Source organism: Blennius ocellaris (assembly GCF_963422515.1).
Source record: "Blennius ocellaris genome assembly, chromosome: 14".
Lineage (NCBI taxonomy): Eukaryota > Metazoa > Chordata > Actinopteri > Blenniiformes > Blenniidae > Blennius > Blennius ocellaris.
In genome coordinates this window covers 24,107,384-24,113,383 of record NC_137663.1, presented here as the reverse complement: position 1 = coordinate 24,113,383, position 6,000 = coordinate 24,107,384, and positions in this window count along the sequence as shown.

Genomic DNA, 6,000 nt, shown 5'->3' with positions numbered 1-6,000 from the left:
TCATTCCACTCGGGCGGACAGCGGAGAGGGATGAGGGCCTCCCATGTGTCAGCTCCTCTAATGGCACAGTAACACATGCAGGAGCCGCGCGTTAATGCGGAGCCTGACAGCTGAAGGTTAGCTCGCTCCTCGGGCCTCGGCGCTCATTCACTCATGCAATGCTCAAAGAAGTGAAGCTCAGCCTCGTTAAGAGACGGAGAGAAGATGGTGGCGTGGTCGCCCAGTCGTTGGTCCTTTACTGTTAAGGGCCCCGGCACTATGCGTTACGCCTCGAGTCTGAGATTTGATAACGCACGTGCATCTGTTTCTCCACCTGTAATCAGATTATATGGTGATTTCCTAAAGTGACTCGCGTTTATCTGAAGCTTCTTCACACTTGATCCAATTGAAAAGGACCCAGCTGCAATTGCTGTTTAAGTACGGCCCATTTGTGGACTCACTGGTTCACTCTCTAATGGAGGTTTCATTGAAGTATGAATGCAGGATGGACTAAACAGCTCTAAGTGGCCCAAACACAGCTGCAGAGGCACCTCGTCCTGCAGCAGATTGTAATTTATGTAAGCAACGGGGCTGTTCTGAAGCCTTTTATACATTTTGTAAAATGCTGGTGAGCTTTTAGCTGGTAAACATGCCACTGCAATAAACCCCCCAGAGATCTAACCCAGCGCATTGCGTTGTTGTGGAAGTTTTGAGAATAAACCTGTCCGGCAAAAGCTTGGTTCATTTTGTGGATCGATGTGAGAACGGACAGTGAGAAAACCAAATGAACCACGAGGGAGTGCAACCTGTCCCGTTCCTCTTTCTAACTGTGGTCAAACCAGGAAATGTGAACTCTGCATTAGACTTGCGCTCCAACACACCTGAGACACGAGTGATTCACTCCTGCAGAAGCCTGATAACAAGCCACTGGGGTGTTGGACCAGGGTGACGCTTAGAAATGCAGGACAGCATCATTGAAGAGATAAATTCAGATTCTACAAGAACAGAGAAATGAGTTTTCTCTCCATTGCTTAGAGAAAAGAGTTTTTTTTTTGCAGATCTCTGAGCTTCTCAGTGACCCATCATCCAGACAGAACTTTGACATTCTGTGAACGAAACAACGAAAGAATTACTATGGAAATTGACTACAACCTCAACATAAAACGACTCTTAATGAAAGTTTCTGGTGCAAAATGCAGTGAAATTTCCCCCCAAAAACCTCCTCCTATAAATGTTGCATCCCACTGAGAAAGAATTGGTCCAAAACACATGGAGAAGATATGAACTCATCCAGAAGACGTCAAAATGAAAGCGTTTTAGACGTCTTTCTTGGATGTTGGATTTATGTCTCGTGAATGACGTTAAGTCATCAGTTTATCACTGTACACACACCTCAGGCTGATTTAGCATTAGAAATCAATTCGTTACTTATCACCAAACCTATTTAAAACTTTGTCAATTAAGCTCGAACACATTTCTCCTCTAATTAGAGAAATTCTCTTGACATGAGGCCTTGAAGTTAAACTGTCTGATGGTGTTTGAAGAGCTGTAGCTCATATTCTGCACTCGTCATGTTCCTGTATTGCTGTATATTTTATTTGATAGTTTAACTCAAATTTGATCTTTGAATGATGCAATCTTCTCCACAACTTTCTGCAGAAAACACTGTGAGCCATCAAAAAGCAAAGTGGTTGCATTGCATGCGTCATGCGCCCTGGGTTTTCAGCCGTCAGATATTTTCTCGCTGACCTCCCACAGGCAGTGGCCAGGTCCGATGTACTCCAAACTGTGGTGTGCTCCAAACAAGCAGACCACTTCCAAATAAACTAGTCTGTTTGGATCTCAGACCAAAGACTAAACCGACCTAACACAGGATGAGACCGGCGCCAGAACTCTTCTACCCTTGCATCAGTTGGCGGAGGAATTCCTGCCACTGTTTTGACTCCTTTATACATTTTTTAATAAGCTCTCGGTGAGTTCTCAGTAAGTAACAAATACCACAATAATACCACGAGTGCATATAGGCCAGTACACAGCTTTGTTGTGGATGTTATGAAAGTTGTGTCACTTTTTGTTGTGTGCCAAACAATCAGGCCTTTTGTTTACATCATTTGGTCCAACATTAAAAATATCTGTGGGAAACATAAAATGCTTTTAAAAAACCCAGATGGAAAAGTTAATACCATGCAAAACAGCAGGGATAAAACCAGAAACTCAATCCTCAATGCCGAGAGTAAATACATACGGTGTGAATTAGATGCGTCGGTCTGGTTATAGTTTGAGCTGCAGTCACACGGCTGCACTGTTTAATCATCAGCAGATAAAATAAAGCCAAAGGTTTGTCATGTGACTGTTTATTCACATGGGAATTGAAACGCCGTCTATCTATAGCATCTGGATGTCTAATATCTTAAATGTGTTTGTGGCACTTCTAGAATACGTAAAACACACAAAGCTGGTCATTGCCAATGCAAAAATGTTTTTATCGGCACTGTAAAGCGCAAATTTGAAATGACAGTAAAGACTATCTATCTATCTAACTATCTATCTATTGAATGGAAAGAATGACATATTTTTGTAATTACCATTTTAAACCAGTCAGTATCTCTCATTGATTTTTCCATTTCTTATTTTGGACAAATATGAATAAATGCACTGAAAGGATAAGATTGAAAAAAAAAAAAAAAGACGTTCATGAATCTTGATTATGAGAAGAAGGCTGTTTGTCAGGAGCAGGAATAGATCTCATGTCGATGTTCAGTTAACCTCATTTAACTGAGAAATAGCCTTGATTGTTGCCTTGTTCTTTTGTAAAAAGCTGATTGAGTTAGCTCTGGGTGCAATTCCACTCTCACCAAATCTAATTTGCGATGAGGTGTAACTCTGGCACTCTTGTGTTTTTGTGTTCAGTATCATCAGGCTCTCGCATCTTCATCAGGATGCATTTTTGATTTTGTCAACTCACCTAAATCTGTTCAAATATTACACCTGAGTATCTGTTACTAGGCCTGCTGGTGTTCATTTTTACAAGTTCATAGCATTATTATCCATCTGTCTGTAGAGCTGGTCCACAGACACGTTGTTGATTTGCCTGCAAAGCCATCAAGTCCAGGGTTTTGTTGTTCTCTCTGTCCTGCTCATTCAGAGTCCTTGTCACATCTGTCCTTGTTGTGCACATCTGCTCATCCATCTTCAATACCTGCTTTTTTCAGACTGAGATCATAGCGGCCAGCCAGAGGCGGATAAAACCCCGGACGGCCCCAGTGGACGAGTGGAACAGCTAAAGAAGGCATATTCACCATGTGAGCTCCTTTTATTCGGATTCATCAACACGCTGAAAGTCTGAGCTGTGATTCCCGGTAACCAGATCAAAGTTAACGTGTAAATTTCCCCTCCGGTTTGGTAAACATTCCCACTTGTTCAGACAATGTGGTGCCCAGTCAACCACACTGTTTAGGCTGCGAAATAAAGAAACCAACATGCTGGTCGGACAAATATTGTCGCAGTCTTTGTGTATCGCTTGAGTCACGAACCTGCAAGCATGTTTATTCTTATAATTTGTGTCCCGCTCACACTCGTATTGAGGGAAATAAGAGTTTTGGGGGGTTGTGAAGGGTTGATCTACATACAATATCAATAGTACTATGACATGAATCAAACAAAAGAATTGTTAACTTGCTTCTGCAGAACTTTATATTCACCACTTTTATCCGTCTCAGGTGTCTTTACACTGTCCCACATCGCCTAGATAAATGTATATTTTCGCTGTCACTAGAACAAAAGCTATAAAGAATATAGCTTTTGTTCTAGTGACAGCGAAAATATGATGACAAAAGTGGACTGAAGCAAGCTGCTTTTATGCACCGTTTGCACCGGGATGGTTTATTTGGACGTTTTACATTTTTTTTCCAGTCTTTTAGCCATTTCAGAAAGGTTGTTTTGCACTTATTGGATATTCTTTATGTATTAGAAGGGCACTCCGTGTGTTTTTGCTGCTGTAACAAGATCAATAAAGTATCTCTCTCTCTCGATGTTGGTAAATGGTTTCTACACTGCTTGCCGTCTCTATCGATTGTAATTAGGTGCAGCTTGTAGCAGCAGTCACACTCTGTGGTGGAGCAAGACTCTTGTTTCAGAGCCACTATGGGAGATAGAGTTATAATTGGTGATTGTTTTGTCAATGACAGGTCAAAGTTGCATGTATATCCTGACCCTGAGTCAATTTGTGTTTGTAGTTGTATTGTTTTTCCTCGGTTCGGATGAAAGTTTCAAAAGACAAAAGAGAGAAAATTCTCACTCGAGTCGTTTAGCTAAGCAAACAAAACAAACAAAAAAAACATTAGTTAATTTGTGCACAGATGCGAAGTACATTCTAACAATTTAAATTGGATTAAAATACCTCGCGTTGTCGGATTTGTAGTGTTTCTGTCTTTGTGGTTTTTAAGGTTCTCTGTTTTGTGATGTGAAGGTCACTCACTTGTTTACTTCGTGGTCAAAAACTGAAACACGTTTCAACCTTGAACAAGTTTCTGATGGAACAAAAAAAAAAGCAATTTCGCCTCCTCGCTTTCAATAGCAGGAACAGCCTGGAGACTAATTTGTATTTTTTTTTTTTTTTTCGTTTCGTCTTCTTATTGCTCCTTTCAATCCTCTCAAGTGGAGTCCTGTTGGGAGAAAGGAAGTTTCGCCGTATGGGCCGGTGCGTGACTTTGCATCTGAGTCCTCAGCGGCTGCAGCGAACGCTTCACTTGTTTCATCAACATTTCATCCATTTTTAAAGATTTCTGCAGGCTCCAAAAAAATACTGAGCTGCGTAAAGATGTAAACTGTGACGGGCTAAACAATTCCTTGTAAATGATATCAGACCTACATCAGGTGTTCCGGCATGTTCACCAACACAGATGCCAGCAATTCGCATGAGACGATCGTCGCCAGGAGCGAACTGTGTTTCCGGGAAAACTCGCTTTCAGTGAAGGGAGCTGGAAAAGTCTTTTTTGTGCCGACAGGAGAGCGAGAGAAAGGTGAGAGATTCACAGAGGAGGTGTAATCCTGAAGATTGAAGATGGTTCTGTTTTCAGGTGTTCCTCCACACATTGCCTATTTATGACGTTCCACTTTTATGCATGAGGTGCAACACTGCATTACTTATCAGGTCAGGCTAGTTATAATGCGACCTATACCTTTGGTGAGAAACAAGGGAAGTCCTATTATGCAGCTGCAACATTCACATCTGTCTAAAATAGATGGTCTTGATGATTGATGGTTGTTTTAAAGCCTTGCTTAGAAATTGAGAGTATTTAAAAACAATTGTGGTTTTCACCCTCAACATTAAACTTACTGTCATTTTTATAACGAGTTGTCGGCAAAATGGATCTATTTTAGTTGATGAACTCATTTTAGATCCTCAATTAAAGCCTTTACTTGTGTGTGACACTCCTTGTTTCTTTAGGGAAGCCCTGGTTTATACAAACGCGAGATATAATTATTCCTACAAATTGTTACGACGTGGGAGTGCTCTCCTAAAAATAAAACTTGCTGACAAAGCAACTGCAAATTTTCCTTTTGTTTGATGTGATGTGCTTCAGTTTCGAGGTCAAGCTCTCACTCAGGAGGCCTTCAAACGCCCACAACCGTTGTTTGATTTATCGGCCCATGCTAAATATCTGCTTTACATTGTGTGATTTTTTTCTGGACATATTGCTTAGAATCACAGTGTAAGGATCAAGAACCAATTTCCCAACCTTGAAACTACAGAGATCTTCTTACGTTGTCGACATTCGCTGCTGCAATGTGTGACAGCAGCCAACAACCAAGAGGAACGCAGCAGATAATGAAAGTGAACTCAAACACAGTATGAAACGAACAGTAGCACCTTGTAACAACCCATAATGTAATAATTCTGGCCGTTTTTAAACTTAATAAAGCCCATAATGCAACAGTATTCCAATTACAGGGTATTTGAGCCATTCTCATTTGCCAATAATCTAATAGGTGATTGGAGTTGCTTTGAATTTCGAATTT